We start from the raw sequence: 23,324 nt of genomic DNA, 5'->3' as shown, positions 1-23,324 counted from the left end.
TGGCGAGTGAATTGTGACTTCTTACTAACTGTGTTATGCAAAGTGGTATCTGTGTTTTATGTACATTACCTGTGTTAAATCAGCTAGTTCTTTTTCAGGGTTTGTCTTCTTCAATAAAACCCATAAAAAATATTCTCAGAGTGTCGAAGTGTTCTGGGTATAATTGGAGGTGTTACCAGATTCAGGTGGGAGCTGAACCTATATATCTAGCCAAGCATCACCCAAGGGTGTGCTACATATATAGCGCCAACAGTTTGCTCAGCGCTTTACAATATAAAGGGAGACAATACAGCAACAATACTGTTCAAGAGGGTTAGGAGGGCCCTGCTCCTTGGAGCCTACAATCAAAGAGATTGATCCAGCAGCATTACATGGGAAGGCAGCATGCCCCTCCAGGTGGGACCAGTTCTATACAGGAAAGACCTCAGTGTGCTCACTGAATATATACAGTTACCCAGCATGCCATCAGAGCCTCTCTCTCTGGGATAGACCAAGGCTGCATCAATATTCATGCTGCCATCTGCATAGCTCTACACCTATCATCCAGAAGCTTCTCAAGCTTTCTGGATGCAGAGGGAGCTACAGTGGGGATCGAAAGTTTGGGCACCCCAGCTAAAAATTTGTATTAATGTGCAGAAAGAATCCAAGGAAAGATGGAAAAATCTCCAAAAGGCATCAAATTACAGATTAGACATTCTTATAATGTGTCAACAAAAGTTAGATTTTATTTCCATCATTTACACTTTCAAAATAACAGAAAACAAAAAAATGGCGTCTGCAAAAGTTTGGGCACCCTGCAGAATTTATAGCATGCACTGCCCCCTTTGCCAAGCTGAGACCTGCCAGTGTCATGGATTGTTCTCAATCATCGTCTGGGAAGACCAGGTGATGTCAATCTCAAAGGTTTTAAATGCCCAGACTCATCTGACCTTGCCCCTACAATCAGCACCATGGGTTCTTCTAAGCAGTTGTCTAGAAAACTGAAAATAGTTGACGCTCACAAAGCTGGAGAAGGCTATAAGAAGATAGCAAAGCGTTTTCAGATGTCAATATCCTCTGTTCGGAATGTAATTAAGAAATGGCAGTCATCAGGAACAGTGGAAGTTAAAGCAACATCTGGAAGACCAAGAAAAATATCAGATAGAACAGCTCGCAGGATTGTGAGAAAAACAATTCAAAACCCACGTTTGACTGCACGATCCCTCCAGAAAGATCTGGCAGACACTAGAGTTGTGGTACACTATTCCACTATAAAGAGATACTTGTACAAATATGGTCTTCATGGAAGAGTCATCAGAAGAAAACCTCTTTTACGTCCTCACCACAAAAATCATCGTTTGAACTTTGCAAATGAACATATAGACAAGCCTGATGCATTTTGGAAACAAGTTCTGTGGACCGATGAGGTTAAAATTGAACTTTTTGGCCGGAATGAGCAAAGGTACGTTTGGAGAAGAAGGGGCACAGAATTTAATGAAAAGAACCTCTGTCCAACTGTTAAGCATGGGGTTGGATCAATCATGCTTTGGGGTTGTGTTGCAGCCAGTGGCACGGGGAACATCTCATGAGTAGAAGGAAAAATGGATTCAATAAAATTTCAGCAAATTTTGGATGGTAACTTGATGCCATCTGTAAAAAAGCTCAAGTTAAAGAGAGGATGGCTTCTACAAATGGATAATGATCCTAAACACACCTCGAAATCCACGGGGGATTACATCAAGAGGCGTAAACTGAAGGTTTTGCCATGGCCTTCACAATCCTGACCTCAACATAATTGAAAATCTATGGATAGACCTTAAAAGAGCAGTGCGTGACAGACAGCCCAGAAATCTCAAAGAACTGGAAGACTTTTGTAAGGAAGAATGGGCAAAGATACCTCAAACAAGAATTGAAAGACTCTTGGCTGGCTACAAAAAGCGTTTACAAGCTGTGATACTTACCAAAGCGGGCAGTACAAGATATTAACTCTGCAGGGTGCCCAAACTTTTGCAGACGCCATTTTTTTGTTTTCTGTTATTTTTAAAGTGTAATTGATGAAAATAAAATCTAACTTTTGTTGACATATTATAAGAATGTCTAATCTGTAATTTGATGCCTTTTGGAGATTTTTCCATCTTTCCTTGGCTTCTTTATGCACATTAATACAAATTTTTAGCTGGGGTGCCCAAACTTTCGATCCCCACTGTATTAGGCTAACAGCAGCTGAACATACAGAGCAGACCTGACTAGCAGAACACAGCAACACTAATTAGGTTGTACCTAACAACAATCACAACCACACTAACCACAGTGTGGCAACTAAATTTACAGTGGGGCAAAAAAGTATTTAGTCAGCCACCAATTGTGCAAGTTCTCCCACTTAAAAAGACGAGAGAGGCCTGTAATTGGCATCATAGGTAGACCTCAACTATGAGAGACAAAATGAGAAAAAAAATCCAGACAATCACATTGGCTGATTTGGAAAGAATTTATTTGCAAATTATGGTGGAAAATAAGTATTTGGTCAATATCAAAAGTTCATCTCAATACTTTGTTATATATCCTTTGTTGGCAATGACAGAGGTCAAACGTTTCCTGTAAGTCTTCACAAGGTTGGCATACACGGCTGCTGGTATGTTGGCCCATTCCTCCCTGCAGATCTCCTCTAGAGCAGTGATGTTTTGGGGCTGTCGCTGGGCAACACAGACTTTCAACTCCCTCCAAAGGTTTTCTATGGAGTTGAGATCTGGAGACTGGCTAGGCCACTCCAGGACCTTGAAATGCTTCTTACGAAGCCACTCCTTTGTTGCCCGGGCGGTATGTTTGGGATCATTGTCATGTTGGAAGACCCAGACACATTTCATCTTCAATGCCTTTGCTGATGGAAGGAGGTTTGCACTCAAAATCTCACGATACGTGGCCCCATTCATTCTGTCCTGTACATGGATCAGTCGTCCTGGTCCCTTTGTGGAGAAACAGCCCCAAAGCATGATGTTGCCACCCCCATGCTTCACAGTAGGTATGTTGTTCTTTGGATGCAACTCAGCATTCTCTCTCCTCCAAACACGACAAGTTGTGTTTCTACCAAACAGTTCTATTTTGGTTTCATCTGACAATATGACATTTTCCCAATCCTCTTCTGGATCATCCAAATGCTCTGTAGCAAACTTCAGACGGGCCCGGACATGTACTGGCTTAAGCAGGGGGACACGTCTGGCACTGCAGGATCTGAGTCCCTGGCAGCGTAGTGTGTTACTCATGGTAGCCTTTGTTACGTTGGTCCCAGCTCTCTGCAGGTCAATCACTAGGTCCCCCCGTGTGGTCCTGGGATTTTTGCTCACCGTTCTTGTGATCATTTTGACCCCACGGGGTGAGATCTTGCGTGGAGCCCCAGATCAAGGGAGATTATCAGTGGTCTTGTATGTCTTCCATTTTCTAATTATTGCTCCCACAGTTGATTTGTTCACACCAAGCTGCTTGCCTATTGCAGATTCAGTCTTCACTGCCTGATGCAGGTCTACAATTTTGTTTCTGGTGTCCTTCGACAGCTCTTTGGTCTTCACCATAGTGGAGTTTGGAGTGTGACTGTTTGAGGTTGTGGACAGGTGTCTTTTATACTGATAACAAGTTCAAACAGGTGCCATTGATACAGGTAATGAGTGCAGGACAGAGGAGCCTCTTAAAGAAGAAGGTACAGGTCTGTGAGAGCCAGAAATCTTGCTTGTTTGTAGGTGACCAAATACTTATTTTCCACTATAATTTGCAAATAAATTCTTTCCAAATCAGCCAATGTGATTGTCTGGATTTTTTTCTCATTTTGTCTCTCATAGTTGAGGTCTACCTATGATGCCAATTACAGGCCTCTCTCATCTTTTTAAGTGGGAGAACTTGCACGATTGGTGGCTGACTAAATACTTTTTTGCCCCACTGTACCTATCAAATTACAAACAAAATCTATCTAAACCTAGTACCCATCTAGGAGGGCGCTACATCTGTATATGACAGGACGGTGTTAAAATATCAGTTTTGAATGTACTCATTTCACATTTTTTAGATTTTATTTTTTAATGCAGGGAAGTAAGTTATATCACCTTTTCATCCGAAGGCTGGTCAGGATTTGTAATGTGTTCTCTCTGTAATGAAGAGTACAGAGCACAGACAAATGTATTGGCAATCACAGTCCTGTCGGCCAGATTATGTGTCTGTTGCAAAATATAATTACGGGTCTTGGCAGGGGCTTATCCCAGCTCCTCACATTAAATAAAGAAGAGATCTTCTCACTTAGGTGGCTGAGAGAAACAATCGTCCTAATGAAAAGCCAGCCGCTGCTGACTGAGAAACTTTGATAAATCAATGCTGAGTGCCGCCAAACAGGTGAGATGGTCTGCAGTCTGGGCATTGCTTCTTAACCCATTCTGGACTTGACAGAAGATCTATCTATCTATCTATCTATCTATCTATCTATCTATCTATCTATCTATCTATCTATCTATATCCAGTCGTATCCAACCCTTGGTGATTGCATGGACTGTCACTTGTAAGCGACTTTTTCCATGAATTCTCTTAGCAATTATTTTTACAGAGTAGGTTGCCAGGTCTTTCCCCAACCCCTACCATGCAGGAGGTCCCACATGGCCCACATGAAACTAGGAAAAGTGAATTGGCAACAATAAAGTTCATAAAAAGTGACAGTCCCTAATAACGGAACATCCACAATTTGTAATTCCGTGAATCTTCCCCTTTGGTGTACTGTGATATCCACCATCACCAGGCATGAACATTCACCTCCACAAGTTGACCCACATCACATAGGTCAATCTAGGCATAACTCCAATTCCTCATTCATCTCTGTGTCCTGGCCGCTGGGAGCTCCACATCACCGGAACCCACAGGATATCATTCAGATATATAAAAGAAAGGGGCGCCTCATAGTGCAGTCAAGTTAAATTTATTAAAATTCTAGAATAATGCAAAGAGTGAACTCACATAGAATATACTGTAAAAAAGAAGCAGAAGGACGCCAGACTAAGTGCAGCATTAAAATATGTATTCATTAGAAACAAACAATTGGCAACTCACAGCAAGTCGATAAAAGGAAGGCATGTCACAAACACAGTCCGGACTCCCGGGAGACAACAGGTAGCAAATGGGTGGACTGACAACTCATGGGGCCCTGGGCAATAGGGGATCATGGGGCCCCTGTGTCCTTGCCCAAACTCAAAAAAGCCTATGAAAAAGGTACTAGGGGCATCTCATGTGGCCCCCTACTGACCCCGGGCTCTCGGCCAGTGCCTGAGTTTACAAATGGTCAGTCCGCCCCTGGTAGCAAACGATCTCCATGCATCTGATGTAAAGCAGGAAGGGAATCCTAGTGTGGCCAGTATATATACACTGGAATTTTTATTTATTTATTTAGACTAGTAATGGTGGTGATCAGCGACTTTAAGTGGGCAATCTGGGGGGAACTGACTAAATGACACCGACATCACCAGTGACATTAATAAAGTGATCAGTGATACTATACACTGTCACTGTGCAAAGGACACTGGCTAGGAAGGGGTTAACATCTATAGGCAATCAAATGGTTAACTGTCTGCCTAACAATGTGTAATGTATGTAATTTGTGCTGCTTTTACTAAGCAATATATTTGTTTTTTCTCCCTGCTTTACACTACTCTCTGTCCAGAGCACTGTGTTGTTAGCAAACACAGATCTCTCTACTGTCATTCATTAACCTGGTCAGCAGGTCCTGCCCATAAATCAATGTCCAGGACCTGCAGATCCACTTGTGCTGTAGCAAATTACAAAAGAGATGGGGCAGTGGGCGCACCCCCTACTTGGAAATGTACATGATCTGGCACAGAGAGGCAATATTTTTACATGCAACGGTTGGCAACTGGTTATAGATTCTCTTTGCCACAAACGCTTATATGACAGGAAGCCACCACTTTGGTATTGATGCAAGGCCTTGCTTTCATGTATCCCCAGGCCAGGTCCCTAAGATAACCTTGCACCACAGCAGGTCCCACTAGGAGGACTGCACCACAAGGTGAGGGACATAAAGCACCCATGTCCTCCTTAGTAGGGCCACCATCTCCCACCACAGTCACCCACTTCCTCTTCAGACTGGCCGCCATCACTTGAGAATTCTCCTGTACCTTGAAGATTAATATACGCATTCTTTGCATGTGGTCAACCACAGAGATTACCTGGTACAAAATGTTCTGACAGCAGCCCAAGCCTACTTCACCTGGGGGGTTGAATGACTTTACCTTCCAATGCAAAGTCCTTTTAGATACACTAAAGTTACACATATGCTGGTACAAGGCACTTCTGTTCATAAAAGACACCAACCACTCCTTACTTCAATAATGTTTTTTTTTGCTGTTGAACTGGAGGATTTCAGGCACGGTTTACATCAATCTTCACATACATGTACAATTGGTTGACATAACTTGGCTGAAGTAGAACTGGCTGCTGAACATAACACTGTCCCTAGCAATTTCTAACAGGCAAAAGGTGCATAGAAAAATAAAAGTGGATATGGATATTGTCCATATTAACAACGTCCAAAGTAACTGAGGTCCCTGAAATGGGCCATTTTTAAGAGGTAGTGGAAAAATCACATCAGAGCAGTCTGTCCTGACCAATGAGCTCCCATGGGTCAGTAGCAGTGATCCCGAGACAGTCCTCCGCAGATGCATGGGAGCCAACACCCCACACCTTTGCAGATGTAGCCAGCATAGTCAAGGCCCTGAATAGGGTGAAATTCCCTGGGTGAGATAGTCCAGTATCCAGAAATGCCTATCTCACTAAACGTGGTCTAACTGGACTTGGAGTGGAATGCAAAAGGACTTTTAGACCAAGCTAGTGTACTCTGGGGAAGATACTAATGTCCCTGGAAGCAGTCCTGTCTGTGCAACCACATGAAGGAGGTAGTGACCTGGATGCATCAAGCCTAATGGGCAAGTCAGACCCTCTGAGGGAATTCTAATACCCTGGGGAGTGAGAGTGACAGCAGGAATCTGGGTTCCAGCACAGTGGTGCCCCCAAAGAGAGGAGAGAAACACTAAGGGAAGATGACCCATCAATGATGTGCAATGTGTGGCTTTCACATGTGACTGCTGCAGACTGTCCACTACATGTGATTAGCAAAGTATGCCAAGTGACACTGGATCTGGATAGTAAGTCCATGTGATGTGATTTCTGTCAGCTTCTAAGTGCTATAGTAAAGTGACAATAGCTTTGTGTGGACATTCCTTTCTTATAAATATAAAGGCTAATGGCTGGCGATGTTGTGGGAAGGTCTATAGCAAACAGTTGGGCACAATATGGCAAAGGCTTTAGACCAGGGGCGGGCAAACTTTTTGACTTGAGGGCCGCAATGGGTTCAGATATTGGACCCGGGGGCCGGACTAGCTGCTGGCCGGCCCAGCCACTACCATGCCATCCATAGTAAGTATAGTAATATTCCCCCATAGTAAGCATAGTAATTAATCCCCCATTTAGTAATTCATCCCCCATAGTAATTCATCCCCCATATAGTAATTCATCCCCCATAGTAATTCATCCCCCATATAGTAATTCATTCCCCATATAGTAATTCATCCCCCATATAGTAATTCATCCCCCCTATAGTAATTCATCCCCCATAGTAATTCATCCCCCATAGTAATTCATCCCCCATATAGTAATTCATCCCCCATATAGTAATTCATCCCCCATAGTAATTCATCCCCCATATAGTAATTCATCCCCCTATAGTAATTAATCCCCCATATAGTAATTCATCCCCCATAGTAATTCATCCCCCATATAGTAATTCATCCCCCATAGTAATTAATCCCCCATATAGTAATTCATCCCCCATAGTAATTAATCCCCCATATAGTAATTCATCCCCCTTATAGTAATTCATCCCCCCTATAGTAATTCATCCCCCATAGTAATTCATCCCCCATATAGTAATTCATCCCCCATAGTAATTAATCCCCATATAGTAATTCATCCCCCATAGTAATTCATCCCCCATATAGTAATTCATCCCCCCTATAGTAATTCATCCCCCATATTGTGTCAATTCACTTACCTTTGCTCCACGCGTTCCTCTCGCCGTGTTCCCGCGCCGTTCCGGTCTTCAGGGCGGACTGTGAGAGAAGAGGAGTTCGTCATGCTGCCCCGCCTACATCCTGACAGCCAATGTTTGCCACGCTCCGCGGGCCGGATTAAAAGGTCTGCCGGGCCGTATATGGCCCGCGGGCCGTAGTTTGCCCATTGCTGCTTTAGACTATAGAAGGGGGTTGTTGTCCTATCTAAGAAGAGACAGGGCAGGGACCTGAGTGTTTTGGCACCAACAGTCAGCCAATCAGAAGCCCCCTTATAAATATACAGATAAGGAATTATGACTTCAGTTTGCCTTCATTTTCTGTCCCCTTTTTCCATTTTTTTAAATAAAACAATTTTTAGCCAGAGTCAGATAATGAGCATTTTCAGTGATGGCAGTGATGGCAGTGATGGCAGGCCACATATTCTTACCATAACAGGCAATGCTGTGCTTTACAATATTTATATGGTGTCTTTGGGGACACTTTAAGGCTGCATTAACTACAGGTGGGCTGATGCCTAGGGCAGCTGGGCTGTAGGGGGCAGGACCAAATCTCAAAAGTAACTGTGATAAATTTAGTTTTTGTTTCTTTCACTCTTTTAAACACCTCTGCAAATGTATGGAATAATTCAACAGGAAAACAATAAGGGAAAGAAGGTAGAGGGGACATTGAGAGGAGTCAGAAGACTCACTATAGTTCAGGAAAAGTAATATCACCTCTCCTGTATTTTAGTGTAGCATTCTTAACATGGTTCTAAAGATACAATTTATGTTCATCTAATGCATAGCCCTGCATTAAGGTAAAAAATGCTCACCACTTGTTGTGCTCCCCCCCCCCCCTCCCAAACACTTTCCTGACTCCTCTAACCAATCTGACACTGCCTCGTCTGAAGCTCCCTGCTCCCTCTTCCTAGTCTCACAGAAGTCTCAGAGAGCAGCGGGAGCCATTGCCTCCAGCTGCTGTCAGTCAAATCCTGTGAGGAGGGAGTGCTTGGGGCGGGACCAATGCAACTCGTGACACACAGCATGGCTTGGAAGTGCGCCTGCATGGGCGCACCTATAGCACATGGTTTACTATGGGGGCACCCGCAAAAGAAAAAAAAAAAAAAAGGAGACATCGCTGGCAGGGGACCAAAAAAAAGTGATGAGCCACTATTCTCTGCAATACCATTGCACAGAGCAGGTAAGTATAACAATGTTTTTTTAATAGAAAAATAAAAAGGTTTAATATCACTTAAACAAAGGTAGCTCTGCATTCCAAAAACTAACCAACGAAACCAGCGCTCAAATCTTCATGCAGACTAGAAGGAATTCAGAATGCCAAACGGGGAGGTGCAACCCTTCACAGATCGGGAAATCTGGATTTTGATGAACAAAAGCAAAGAAGGGCGCACTCTCATCATTACCGTGATACACCACGCGTTTATTGTGAAATCAAATAGATATATACTCACAAACCAAAGGAGAATAAAAGCAGAATAGGTGGTCCGCAATGGCAGTCCAATACAATGCTGTGCCCTAATTAGGGATAAGCTGACGCGTTTCGGGAGACGAACCCCCTTCGTCAGAGCTAGGTAGCTCTGCATGTAAAGGGCTAAGCCGAGCCATGCTGTGTGTGTTTGTGCACTCACACAGCCTGGCTTGGAAGTGTGCCTGCAACAGTGCCCCTATAGCACATGGTTTGCTATGGGGGCACCTGCAAAAAGAAGGAGGGGCAGGGGACCAATAAAAGTGGTAAGCCACCACTCTCTACAACAGTGTTTTTCAACCTTTTTTGTGCAAAGGCACACTTTTTTCATGAAAAAAATCACGAGGCACACCACCATTAGAAAATGTTAAAAAAATTTACCTCTGTGCCTATATTGACTATATATAAAGTAATTCTCTTGAATAGGAATCAAACACAAAGAAATTATTTTATAATTACTTTATTATGAAATAATAAAGTATTTTATAATTGGACCCGGGGGCCGGACCAAGAGTAGATGAATGATGTGTATGTGTCATCCATAGTAAGTATAGTAATATTCCCCCATAGTAAGCATAGTAATTAATCCCCCATATAGTAATTCATCCTCCATATAGTAATTCATCCCCCATAGTAATTCATCCCTCATATAGTATTTCATCCCCCCATATAGTATTTCATCCCCCCATATAGTATTTCATCCCCCCATATAGTATTTCATCCCTCATATAGTAATTCATCCCTCATATAGTATTTCATCCCTCATATAGTATTTCATCCCTCATATAGTATTTCATCCCCCATATAGTATTTCATCCCCCCATATAGTATTTCATCCCCTCATATAGTATTTCATCCCTCATATAGTATTTCATCCCCCCATATAGTATTTCATCCCTCATACAGTAATTCATCCCTCATATAGTAATTCATCCCCCATATAGTATTTCATCCCTCATATAGTATTTCATCCCCCCATATAGTATTTCATCCCTCATATAGTAATTCATCCCCCCATATAGTATTTCATCCCCCCATATAGTATTTCATCCCCCCATATAGTATTTCATCCCTCATATAGTAATTCATCCCTGATATAGTAATTCATCCCCCATATAGTATTTCATCCCCCCATATAGTATTTCATCCCTCATAAAGTAATTCATCCCTCATATAGTATTTCATCCCCCACAGTACTATTCCCCCCCCCCCCTTCTAGTAAGCCAAGTCCCCCGTGTCAATTCACTTACCTTTTGCGTTCCTCTCGCTGTCTTCCCGCGCCGTTCGGGTCTTCAGGGCGGACTGTGAGAGGAGCCTAGCTCCCCTCCCCTCACGTTCGGCACGCTGCCCCGCCTACACACATCCTGACAGCCACATCCGCAAGCCGGATTAAAAGGTCCGCGCGGACTTTTGGGGCTGCCAACCGAGAGGAGGCAGGGGAGCGGCCGACCGAGAGGAGGGAGGGGAGCAGGCGCCCGGCACACAGAAGAGCCGCATTAGACTGGGTAAAGAGCCGCATGTGGCTCGCGAGCCGCGGCTTGCCGACCACTGAATCATTAGATTCTAATGATTGGTCTATTTGTGAGCCGAAGCCACATGTTACAGATGAAATTGGAATTTTTCCCACGGCACACCAGACAATATCTCACGGCACACTAGTGTGCCGCGGCACAGTGGTTGAAAAACGCTGCTCTACAATACCATTGCACAGAGCAGGTAAATATATATATATATATATATATATATATATATATATATATTTTAAAAAAAAAAAGGGTTTAATATCACTTAAACAAAAAGGTAGTTCTTCATGTAAAGCAGACTCCATATATTTCATTCTGTTTGCAAAAATAATCACAACACAATGGGAGGGCAGCATGAATTCTAAATACGGCCCTGCTCCACTTACCATTACATGACTGATTATCCTATACAGTGTATCTCTCAGTTATAAAATACATAGTAGGGTTTAATATGGTGAAAGTTGTGTTGGGGAGGGGGTTGGGGGTGTGCTAAGGAGCATGGAGAGAACTTTTAGGATGCAGTGTAATGCACATTACATGCATTGGTGCAATCCAGTGGTGTTCATTTGAATGGCACCTTGCAGAAGAAGATGCATTGCTGGTTGCAATATGGTGGCAGGAAATGGATGCACCACTTTTTGCAAGCCACCACAATCCGTGTTGCACTGCAATGTACATCTGTTGCAAAGGTGTGTTGAGTTGGCATTCAGAATGCATGCAGCGTTTTTTTGGCAGCGCACTCCAATGCACATCTGAAGAAGTGTGTGTTGGGGTGCCATTTAGAATGAATGGCACCACATTGTACCAATACATGTAACATTAGCATGTTTTGATAGATTGTGCAGTACAACACGTACAGGGGTGGACTGACCATTTGGAAACTCGGGCACTGTCTGAGGGCCCGGGGTAAGTAGGGGGCCCCATGAGATGCCCCTGGTACCTTTGTCATAGGTTTTTTTGAGTTTGGGCAAGGACACAGGGGCCCCATGATCCCCTATTGCCCAGGTGCCCCATGAGTGGTCAGTCCGCCCCTGCACACGTGTTACCGCAAAGCGAAATGCAGCTGCTGGTGCGAATGAACCCTCAACCTCAAGGCAGATAATGCCCTTGGTAAAAATTGGATCCAAGGCCTCTCTCATGACAGTAATTTGGGAACCGAGAGAGTGTATACTCTTATCATTTCTTCTCTTCTAAGAAAACTACATCCAGTTTATACCAGAAGTAAAAATTCAGTTATTACTGCCGTAAAAAATGCTAATTATCGCTGACAAAGAAAAATGTGGACATTTTACATTTTTTCTCCTGCCACGCAAGGCAAAAGTTGTATTTCTCTCTCTTCCAGCGTATGCCCCCTCTTGTAAGTGCCATTGAAATGTAATTAAAGAAAACCCTCAGGGGGGGATTTCGCCAAACAACAATTGCACGTTATCAAGTGCGAAAGAGAGATATGGAAATAAGGAAACGAAGAAAGCGTGGCAGCAGACGGGGACCCAGAACTCATCTGCAAATGTTTATTCAGAATGAAGAAGCTACAAAGCAAAGGTAAGAGCAGGGGAATTCAATTACCTCGGCTGTGATCGGAATCCGCGATAGAGATGATGGCAGGTGGCGGGAGCCTTCCGTAGAGTCGGGGGGCTTCCGATTCTCTATATCTAAGGAGCTGACAAGATCAGTGAATTTATCAGCTACGCGCTTGTCACTTGTCATTTGTCTGGAAACAGAGTGTCACTTTTTAAATGTCTGGCAGCGCTAACACTCAGGGGGGTCTTTGTAGGAGTGGGGGCTCTTCGTTGGCAACAAGAAGGAGGTTTATTGTCATACAGACCAAACTTTTGTCCTTGTTCTCGTTTTGTGCTTTGCTTTTTTAATTCAACCACAACTAGCAACAAACAATAATACGAATAATTAAATTAACAGCACCATAAATTTTACACAGATCTCACTGTATCTATTATTTTCTTTCTGTATTAGTTGCAAATCGAAGGCTGTATAAAATTATAAATAAATAATAAAAATATATATATATAAAAATTGCAGCACTAAAGATACAAATAAAAACAGTATATCTGATGTAAAGTGACAAGTGATATTTAAAGCGCTGACAATGAGCGCAACAAAGTGACAGTAGTGCGTCGTCCTATAATGGACGAATATCAGTGACATAAACACACAGCAGAAATGTATAGCAGTCCACGAATTAACTTTTCCTTAAAAGTGCTTATATGATCCAGTGTATGGGGATATTGGTCGCTTCTCACTGGAATTGTATAAATAAGGTGCTCGTGACTTCTTGTGGATAATATATATAATTTTTTTTTTTTTTTACAGGATGAACTGATGACCACCATCCAACCAAGTGGTGATGACCACCATCCAACCAAATGGTGATGACCACCATCCAACCAAGTGGTGATGTCCACCATCCAACCAAGTGGTGATGTCCACCATCCAACCAAGTGGTGATGACCACCATCCAAACAAGTGGTGATGACCACCATCCAAACAAGTGGTGATGACCACCATCCAACCAAGTGGTGATGACCACCATCCAACCAAGTGGTGATGACCACCATCCAACCAAGTGGTGATGACCACCATCCAACCAAGTGGTGTTGACCACCATCCAACCAAGTGGTGTTGACCACCATCCAACCAAGTGGTGTTGACCACCATCCAACCAAGTGGTGTTGACCACCATCCAACCAAGTGGTGTTGACCACCATCCAACCAAGTGGTAATGACCACCATGGCCACAGCACGATGTTGGTTGAGAAGCAAATTTATTTCTAAACTGAAGCAGTAAAATGATGGAACTCACTTCCAGTCAGTAGTATCAGCCGAGAGGATAGTTACTTGCAAAAAAAGAAAAAAAATCTTAGGCTAGGTGTACACTAGTGACAGCCCTCATCCCCCTTTAAAATAGGGCAGGAAGCAAGGAGTACTCAGTATTGCTTACAGTCTCCACTATGGCCTCTCTGTAGGGCTCCGTACACAAGATGAGAATATCAGATGAATTATCGTCCATTTTTTTGGCATGCTAATCTCATGCTAGTCGAAAATGAAGAGGTTACTGAAGTTAACGAAAATTCTCGGAAGACAGAATACAACTTTAAAAGTGACATAATGGATTGCATTGTAATGTATTCTTTCCTTTCTGAGCATGTGCCATCTTAATCGATTTTTTACAACAAATACTGTACTGATTAAACGAAAATCGTTTGTTCTGATATCGTACGAGAAAAACTTTCATGCTTGTCCCTTTGGATAATTTCGCATGAACGGTTGTGATCAGCTCTCGAAAACTGTACTAACAATCAAGTTATTCGAAAGCAGTATTTTGCGTCAGATTTTCTCCTCATGTGTACTAGGCTTAAAGCGGAGCTCCAGTCGAAAAAAAAAGTCAGCAGCTACAAAAACTGTAGCTGCTGATTTTTAAAAAACAGACACCTGTCCCATGATCTAGCGGTGTACTCACCGCAGCTGGTTTCACCGGCCGACCTCTCTCCCCGGTGCCAGCATCTTAAGTGTGGGCACCCAGCTGTGACATCTTGCGGCTTCCGAGCCGGGTACCCACTGTGCATGTGCGAGTAGCCTTGCACCTTGGGAATGGTCCCGTAGTCATCTGGGACAGCTTCTGCTTAGGCGATTGTAGCGAACGCGGGAGTGGGTACCTGTCAAAAATGGGTACATGCTTCCTCCCCCCCTACCCAAAGGTGCCAAATACTCATGTGGAGCGAGGGACCAGTAATTAAAGTAGAACTTCCCTTTTTGGGTGGCTTCATGCAGATGGCTGTACTGGGGCCATACAACATGTACAGCTTGTGCAATGACATCCCCAGGATCCACTGCCACCATGTATAGTCATCTATTGCATTAGAAGAGGGCGGACTGACCATTGGAGAACTCAAGCACTGCCCAAGGGCCCGGGGTCAGTAGGGGGCCCCATGAGATGCCCCTGGTACCTTTTTCATAGGCTTTTTTGAGTTTGGGCAAGGACACAGGGGCCCCATGATCCCCTATTGCCCGGGGGCCCCATGAGTTGTCAGTCCACCCCTGGGCCGCTCTATGCAGTTGTGCATCCAGGGTTGTGTAAAGCACCCACATGTGCACGGATGTATGCTGTGAACACTGATCCTGTGCATTCAGAGCATAAGCCAATGAAAATGCAGGTGTTTTTACGCATCCCTGATGCACAAGTGAATACAGCCACCTCTTCTACTGCATCTCAATAGATGGCTGTACACAGTGGCAGTTGGTCCCGGAAATGTCTTTATGTAGGTGGTCATGCTCACTGGCTGTTTAGCCCCAGAGTATGAAATGCCAGCATTTAGCTAGATAAGTAGTCTGGCTGAAAAAAGACAAAAGTCCATCCAGTGCAACCATTAAAAAAAAAAAAAGTTATAATCCTATACCCACAGTTGATCCAGAAGAAGGTAAAAAAAAAACAACAAAGCATGATCCAATTTTCTCCTGCTGGGAAAAAAATTCCTTCCTGATCCCCCGAGAGGCAATCGGATATTCCCTGGATCAACTTTACCTATAAATGTTATATCCAGTTATATTCTGTGTATCTAGGAAAGAATCCAGGACTTTTTTAAAGCAATCCACTGAGCTGGCCAGAACCAACTCTTGAGGGAGTCTATTCCACATTTTCACAGCTCTCACTGTGAAGAAACCTTTCCGCGTTTGGAGATTAAATTTATTTTCCTCCAGACGTAAAGAGTGCCCCCTTGTCCTCTGTAATGACCTCAGGGTGAATAACTCTAGACAGAGTTCACTATATGAACCACTGATGTATTTATACATGGAGATCATATCCCCCCTTATGTACTATACATGGAGATCATATCCCCCCTTATGTATTATACATGGAGATCATATCCCCCTTATGTATTATACATGGAGATCATATCCCCCCTTATGTATTATACATGGAGATCATATCCCCCCTTATGTATTATACATGGAGATCATATCCCCCCTTATGTATTATACATGGAGATCATATCCCCCCTTATGTATTATACATGGTGATCATATCCCGCTTATGTATTATACATGGAGATCATATCCCCCCCCCTTATGTATTATACATGGAGATCATATCCCCCCTTATGTATTATACATGGAGATCATATCCCCCCTTATGTATTATACATGGAGGTCATATCCCCCCTTATGTATTATACATGGAGATCATATCCCCCCTTATGTATTATACATGGAGATCATATCCCCCCTTATGTATTATACATGGTGATCATATCCCCCCTTATGTATTATACATGGTGATCACATCCCCCCTTATGTATTATACATGGTGATCATATCCCCCCCTTATGTATTATACATGGAGATCATATCCCTCGTATGTATTATACATGGAGATCATATCCCCCCTTATGTATTATACATGGAGATCATATCCCTCGTATGTATTATACATGGAGATCATATCCCCCCTTATGTATTATACATGGTGATCACATCCCCCCTTATGTAATATACATGGTGATCATATCCCCTCCTTATGTATTATACATGGTGATCACATCCCCCCTTATGTATTATACATGGTGATCATATCCCCCCCTTATGTATTATACATGGAGATCATATCCCTCGTATGTATTATACATGGAGATCATATCCCCCTTATGTATTATACATGGTGATCATATCCCCCCTTATGTATTATACATGGAGGTCATATCCCCCCTTATGTATTATACATGGTGATCATATCCCCCTTATGTATTATACATGGAGATCATATCCCCCCTTATGTATTATACATGGTGATCATATCCCCCCTTATGTATTATACATGGAGATCATATCCCCCTTATGTATTATACATGGAGATCATATCCCCCCTTATGTATTATACATGGAGATCATATCCCCCCTTATGTATTATACATGGAGATCATATCCCCCCTTATGTATTATACATGGTGATCATATCCCCCTTATGTATTATACATGGAGATCATATCCCCCCTTATGTATTATACATGGAGATCATATCCCCCCTTATGTATTATACATGGTGATCATATCCCCCCTTATGTTTTATACATGGAGATCATATCCCCCCTTATGTATTATACATGGAGATCATATCCCCTTTTAATCTCCTCTTCTCAAGAGAGAATACATTCAGTTCCTCTAATCTTTCCTCATAGATGAGCTCCTCCATGCCTCTTATCAGTTTGGTTGCCCTTCTCTGTACTTTCTCCAGTTCCCCAATGTTCTTTTTGTGAATTGGTGCCCAAAACTAAACTGCATATTCCAGATGAGGTCTTACTAATGCTGCTTGCATTCTGGGGATACTGTATATCCATGAGCACACATTGTCCTAAATGGAAGTACCGCTGAGTGCACTGCTCAGACCCATCAAGCTGCAGTAGCTGTCAGCCTCTCATAGAGTTTGATGGGCTGCTGGCAGCAGGATCGGATGGTACGCCTGTGCCCTCCAGCTGCAGCCTCGTGGACCGGGGCTAAACATCCAATGTGCATAAGGGGTGAAAATATTCCACAACTCCTCTGTACCTCTCTGATTATACTGACCACAGGAGGATCATCCAACACATGTATTCTGAAAGGTAGAGGATTCTCTGCTTCTGATCTCACTCCCACAATCTATGACTTGCTCTGGATTTGCTGCATTTGACCAGAGAGGACCTTCCAGTCCCATCATACTTTTCCATATAGCAGATATACTGGTGTGATGGACCTTCCCACTGGTTGTCTCTCTCCTGCAGAGGCTCAGGTGTGTTATCTGCCCTTTAATTCCTGGGTGAGTAATGAACTCACCTGTACACAGCCTGGAGGAACCAGACCGCTCATGATTCCTGCTGGCTACAGATCTTCACCCAGGTACTGGAAATCATATATAACATCTTTGGGCTTGTTTACATGTGCAGCCAGATGGTGATAAAAACAGGCAGTTGAGCTGCGGCTTTACCATCCCCAAACTGCCCACCTAAACAAGAATAAGCACCTGCTTAGGGCTGTTCACATGCTCATTCTGTGATCCTTTGTGCTATTGCAAAAATGAAACCCCAGTTGCACTCGGGAGGTACTGTCACCAAACGTGGCCCATTCAAGTGAATAGGGCAACGCCTCACTCACAGCGCAGTGGTTTGACCATTTCAGGGTTATAACAGGCGGGGAGGAGGTGGCATGGCTGACTGTCAAATACTCTCTGGATGGCGATCAACTACAGATAACTTTTCAGAAGGGAGGCAAGAGCTGCCACACGTCTGAATGAGCTCCCACGGAATCCTCAGATCTATAGCTTTGGGATAAGGGAAAGTCCTGAGTGGGTTACAGCTTTGTTTTTCACCACATATTCTCCACTCATTTTAAGCTGCATTTACACCTGAACAGAACGATTTGCCAGCATTTTTTTGTGTATTTTTATAGGTTATACATGTGTTTTATAAGATTCAGGCGTTTTTCTCTTGCCCCCCACCGACTGGCCATCTACAAGCAGACATGGTGGCACTAGGAGGAGTTCCCGTTTCTGCGGCCATGATGCTTTATGTCACATTATGCCAATTTTGACATTGTATGCAGAGTATTACAGAGACAGACTGTGCCCAGCCACAATCCCCTGCAGATTATCAATGGCTGTGTGAACAGTCACAGATAGCTGTCATTCCACTGTATGAGCAGAGCAGCTGCAACTCTTCAAACCTTTCATTCCGGATACAGGAAAGCAAAGATTCTTGCTGCTGGAATTCACAGGATTATTATGAGTGCTCATGCACGTTGAATGTTTTTACAGCGGCTGTTTTTGGCTTTTGGCGTTTTGTTTTCTACAGCTAGTAAGCCCCCCAGAATGTTATCCTATGTGTCCATAGACACATAGACTGGAATCAGTGTTTTTTTGCTGGAAAAATACCCCAGAACTAGTGGGTTTCTAGAGGAGTATTTTTAGCTGTAAAAACGCGGCAAAATGCGGTAAACCAGCATTTTTGGACTTTTGTTGAGCAAAAAAAATTTTTTTTTTTATTAAAAAACACAAACGTGGAATAATGCGGCTAACTGCTAAAAAATGCTGAAATGCGTTTTTAACGTGACTTTACACAGCTAAAGCTACCAGTGTTATTAAAATGCCCCGTGTGCATTAAGTCTGATAAAGGATTTGTATAGCGCCAACAGTTTGAGCAGCGTTTTACAACAGATGCGCTAATCACCCGTGTGAATGGACCCAAAGCACCGGTTCACATAAATGCAGCCGTGCGGGTTGCGTTTTGGCACGGGCACGAGAGCCCATTCATTTGAATGGACTCCCATGCCCTGTGACATGCAGAGAAGAAGTACCTGCACTTGTTCTGAAAATGCAGCCCGCACGGGAACCTCAGTTCCCAGTACGGTTGCGTTTTCCAGTGCAGGCGGCGTTCCATTAGAACTAATGGCACCTGCCCGCGGGTCCACATTTTCCGGTGTGGGTGGTGCGGCTGCACGGATTTTCGTGTGGATTCACAGCGGCATCACCCGCACAGATGTGAACCTAGCCTAAAACCTCATGCAATCTGTAACATATTGGGGTCTGTTCATACCTGAGCATTGCAGTAATGTGCATGTTACCAGGACACACACAACACACCAAACATGCTGTAGTGCACAGCGGTGCCATTCATTATCAATGGCCTCCCAATGTACTATACCACACACCTGCATTGCAGCATAGTACCATGTGTTGTGTTACAAAAAACAGTGCAGGCCCAATGTTGATGCGTTGTGATGCTTAGCGCAACATACAACGTGCATTAACCGCATCGGCTAGGTATGAATGGGCCACTCATGTCATTTTATAGATCATTTTTATATCTGCAGTTTGCAATAATCTCTTGCTAAGCACAGAACGCATGTACGCGATGGCAGGAAAGGTGGGCTTTAATGCCCAGTCTCCCCTTACACATGGCCATAGGTTGTATGCTCCGACAGCTCTTGGTCATGGCTCCTGATTAGCAGTGAATGGGCACCTAATCATGTGACCACTGTGAGAGCCAGGTGCGGACTGACCATTCGAGCACTTGGGCAGTGCCCGAGGGCCTGGGTCAGTAGGGGGCCCCATGAAATGCCTGTTATAGGCTTTTTTGGATGTGTTTTGAGTGTGGGCAAGGACAAAAGGGGCCCCATGATCCCCTATTGCCCGGGGGCTCCATGAGTTGTCAGTCTGCCCCTAGTAAGAGCCAATTACAGCAGTCACTTGAAAAAAGTGTGCATCCCCTCCTTTGGAATTAAAGCCCATATAAAGGACCACTGGCAGGCAGAGTAAAGGGGTTAAATTAGTGCTTGGTGATCCTGCCATAAAGGTCCTTGTTCAGGCACTTCCTGTTATTTGGCGTCAACCCTCTTTCCATGTCTCCCAATTGTGCTCCTGAGTTGTCACCCTGTCACTTTGGAATGAGATGAAGACTAACTGCCATTTCATCATACATTACACAGGCACATCTGAAAAATAACATACAGCTTTCACTGGTGGACATGTAGTTGGGAAATGACTGCAAGTTGGCTGCAGGAGATCAGCAGCACTGAGATGCAAGAAAGGATGAAGAAAGGAAAAAATTTAAAAATGGGTATGTAACAAAAAAAAACAAAAAACAGTTGTTTATGATATGCTGTGTTGCAGCAAACTAAATTTCAGCCACTTTGGGTTTAGATCTTTTTATACGGCATTCCTTCCGATCCACAATGCTGACACAGAGGAGCGGATGCAGTTTCATTGTGTTTGCTGCAGTTCCTGTTCATGTGTGCAGGATTCTGTGCTCTTGGTTCTGTGTGTGACCAAAGATGGAGAGTACTCACAGATATAGCTGTAAGAGCAGACTGCTACAACAAAGCCATGTACAGTCAGTGTTAGGTCTGTCCTCTACCTAATAGGAATGTGCAGAAGAGGATTGTGGGTGGTGTAGTTCTATACAGACTGAACTGGCCTAGTGAGCTGGAAAGCAAGCACTACAGATCCCAGGAGGCACTGGAGCTCAGAGGAGAGATAGTTTCCTGTGCTTTTACCTGGTTGAGGAGAAGTGTGAAGAGGAATGAATGCAGATCAGGCAGTTAACTCACCAACGCACCTGAGAGGGAGAGAGAAGCTGTGGCAGACATTCTGAGACATCAGAGTGCCATGGATCCTGATGGTGCCTGCTGTCTGATCGAGAGGAATGGTACTGTGGACACTGACTGGCTGTGCAGGCAATAGTAAACAGAGTGAGATCATCTGCTGATACAGGAGTTGGTGAGAGGCCACTGGCCAAAACCACATTACACTTTGACAAAAGAGGGACAGTGCTGCCTGCGACTATCACAGAGTCAGTGACTTTATCCATGCTTAATGGGACCTGAGCCAGTGCAATTAATAATGGTTAAGGGAACATTATCTTGAGTACTTTGGCATAACAGTTGGGCCCCAATGAGCTGGCCAGCAGAAGAGAGAGGGCATATTACAGACTGCTGAACTGCCTTGGTAACATAATTGCCCCTAAGGTTTAGGAGAAGTTGCTATCTACACCCATTGCTTGTTTTTACTGTATATTTCCTTCTACTCTTCACTATTTGCAATATATTTGTTGCTATTGTTTAACTATTTGCTTTATCATGACTGTTGTTTTAGATCACTTTTTGCCCCTCCCGCCCTCCATCCCCCATCCCAAGTACTGCATATACATCTGTCATAAATATCCCACACCCATCCAAGTGTTAGAGTACATTCTGCTAATTTCAGAGCATTTGTCACAGGAACAGGGGACCCAATACATCCAGCAGCTCCCTTGGGGGTAAGCGCTACATATGAATGACACCGGACACACCGGATATTTGATGGTTTAAAATCATCAACTGCGTCTGCTATCTACTCATCAGTGCCTGTGCAGCAGCTCCTACGTCGCTGGCTTCTCCCTGTTCGTTGCTTCTTTATCAGCAGAGATTTATGTAAAAAATCTTCCATTGTGATATCTGGAGACAGTTTGCAGTGTCCTGATGTCCCGAATGTGATGGCTTTGTCACTCTGATTGTCCCATTTCCTTCCTCAGGTGCTGCTGTTGCCTCTCCATGTGTATGGGAAGAGTGATACTCATCTGACAGCTGCAATTAAAGGGTTCTGACGGCAACATCCATCAATGCATCCAAGACGCTCCCATGTCTATGAAGCCTAAAGCTTCATTTATACAGACAAAGAGGCCCATACAGTGCAGACAAGGCATTTGTTTATGGGTCTGGTGTGGCCCGGAGCTTCATACAAGAAGCATACATAAGTGAATGCAGGTGAAGCGGCTGTATGGACTTCACTGCACAGCCAGGTGAGTGCATGTCCCGGAACGCAGGCACTGTGCATTCAGAGCTGTGCACCCGCTCATAGATGCCAAAATCAGCTGTGCGGATGAGTCTATACAGTGGCTGCTTCTGTGTTCACTTACATAGGCTGCCAGTGTACAGCTTTGGGTGGCACCAGGCGCATGGACAAAACGCTACATACACAGATATAGTTACACATGCCTACATTGCATTGCAACATTTTGTCTTCGCGATGTAAAAACAGCAAATTTGATTAAACCAACAAGCTGAAAATGTATTTAAAACCAATTTGTTTCCACTTTGGATAAAGAAGGGAAGGGTTAGACCCTCTGTTAGTTTTTATTGTTGTTCTTTTGGGGAAATGTACTGCTTCTATTTATCCTGGTGACCATTGTCACTGGAAAAAAACTGGATGGGGGACTGTAACACCCCCACACCGCACATACGTGTCAATGGGGACCAAGGTTTCTGTGATGAGAGCATCCAATCATGGCGATCACATGACTAGGAAGCCCATGTAATACATGCATACCTCGGTTTACGAATTTAATGCGTTCTGCGGGATTTTTCGTATTATTATAATACAGGATTTATATAGCGCCAACAGTTTGCGCAGCGCTTTACAATATAAGGGAGACAGTACAATTACAATACATTTCAGTACAGAAGGAATAGGAGGGCCTGGCTCATGGAGCTTACAATCTAAGGGAAGGGGGAGGTGATACAAAAGGTTATAGCTGCGGGGGATGATCTGGTGGAGGTGATTCAAGTACAGTTCTTGGGTGGAGGTGGGGTAGGCTTCCCTGAAGAGGTGAGTTTTCAAAGATCGCCTAAAGGCAGACAGGGTGGGGGCTGACCGGACATGCTGTGGTAGGGCGTTCCAGAGGATGGGAGAGGCTCTGGAGAAGTCCTGGGAGGAAGTGATGAGGGAGCTAGCATT

This window comes from Staurois parvus, unplaced genomic scaffold, assembly GCF_062004578.1.
Source record: "Staurois parvus isolate SC_StPar_1 unplaced genomic scaffold, SC_StPar_1.0 ptg000253l, whole genome shotgun sequence".
NCBI classification, from domain to species: Eukaryota; Metazoa; Chordata; class Amphibia; order Anura; family Ranidae; genus Staurois; species Staurois parvus.
The sequence above is the reverse complement of the archived record's forward strand: the minus strand, read 5'-3'. Positions refer to the sequence as shown.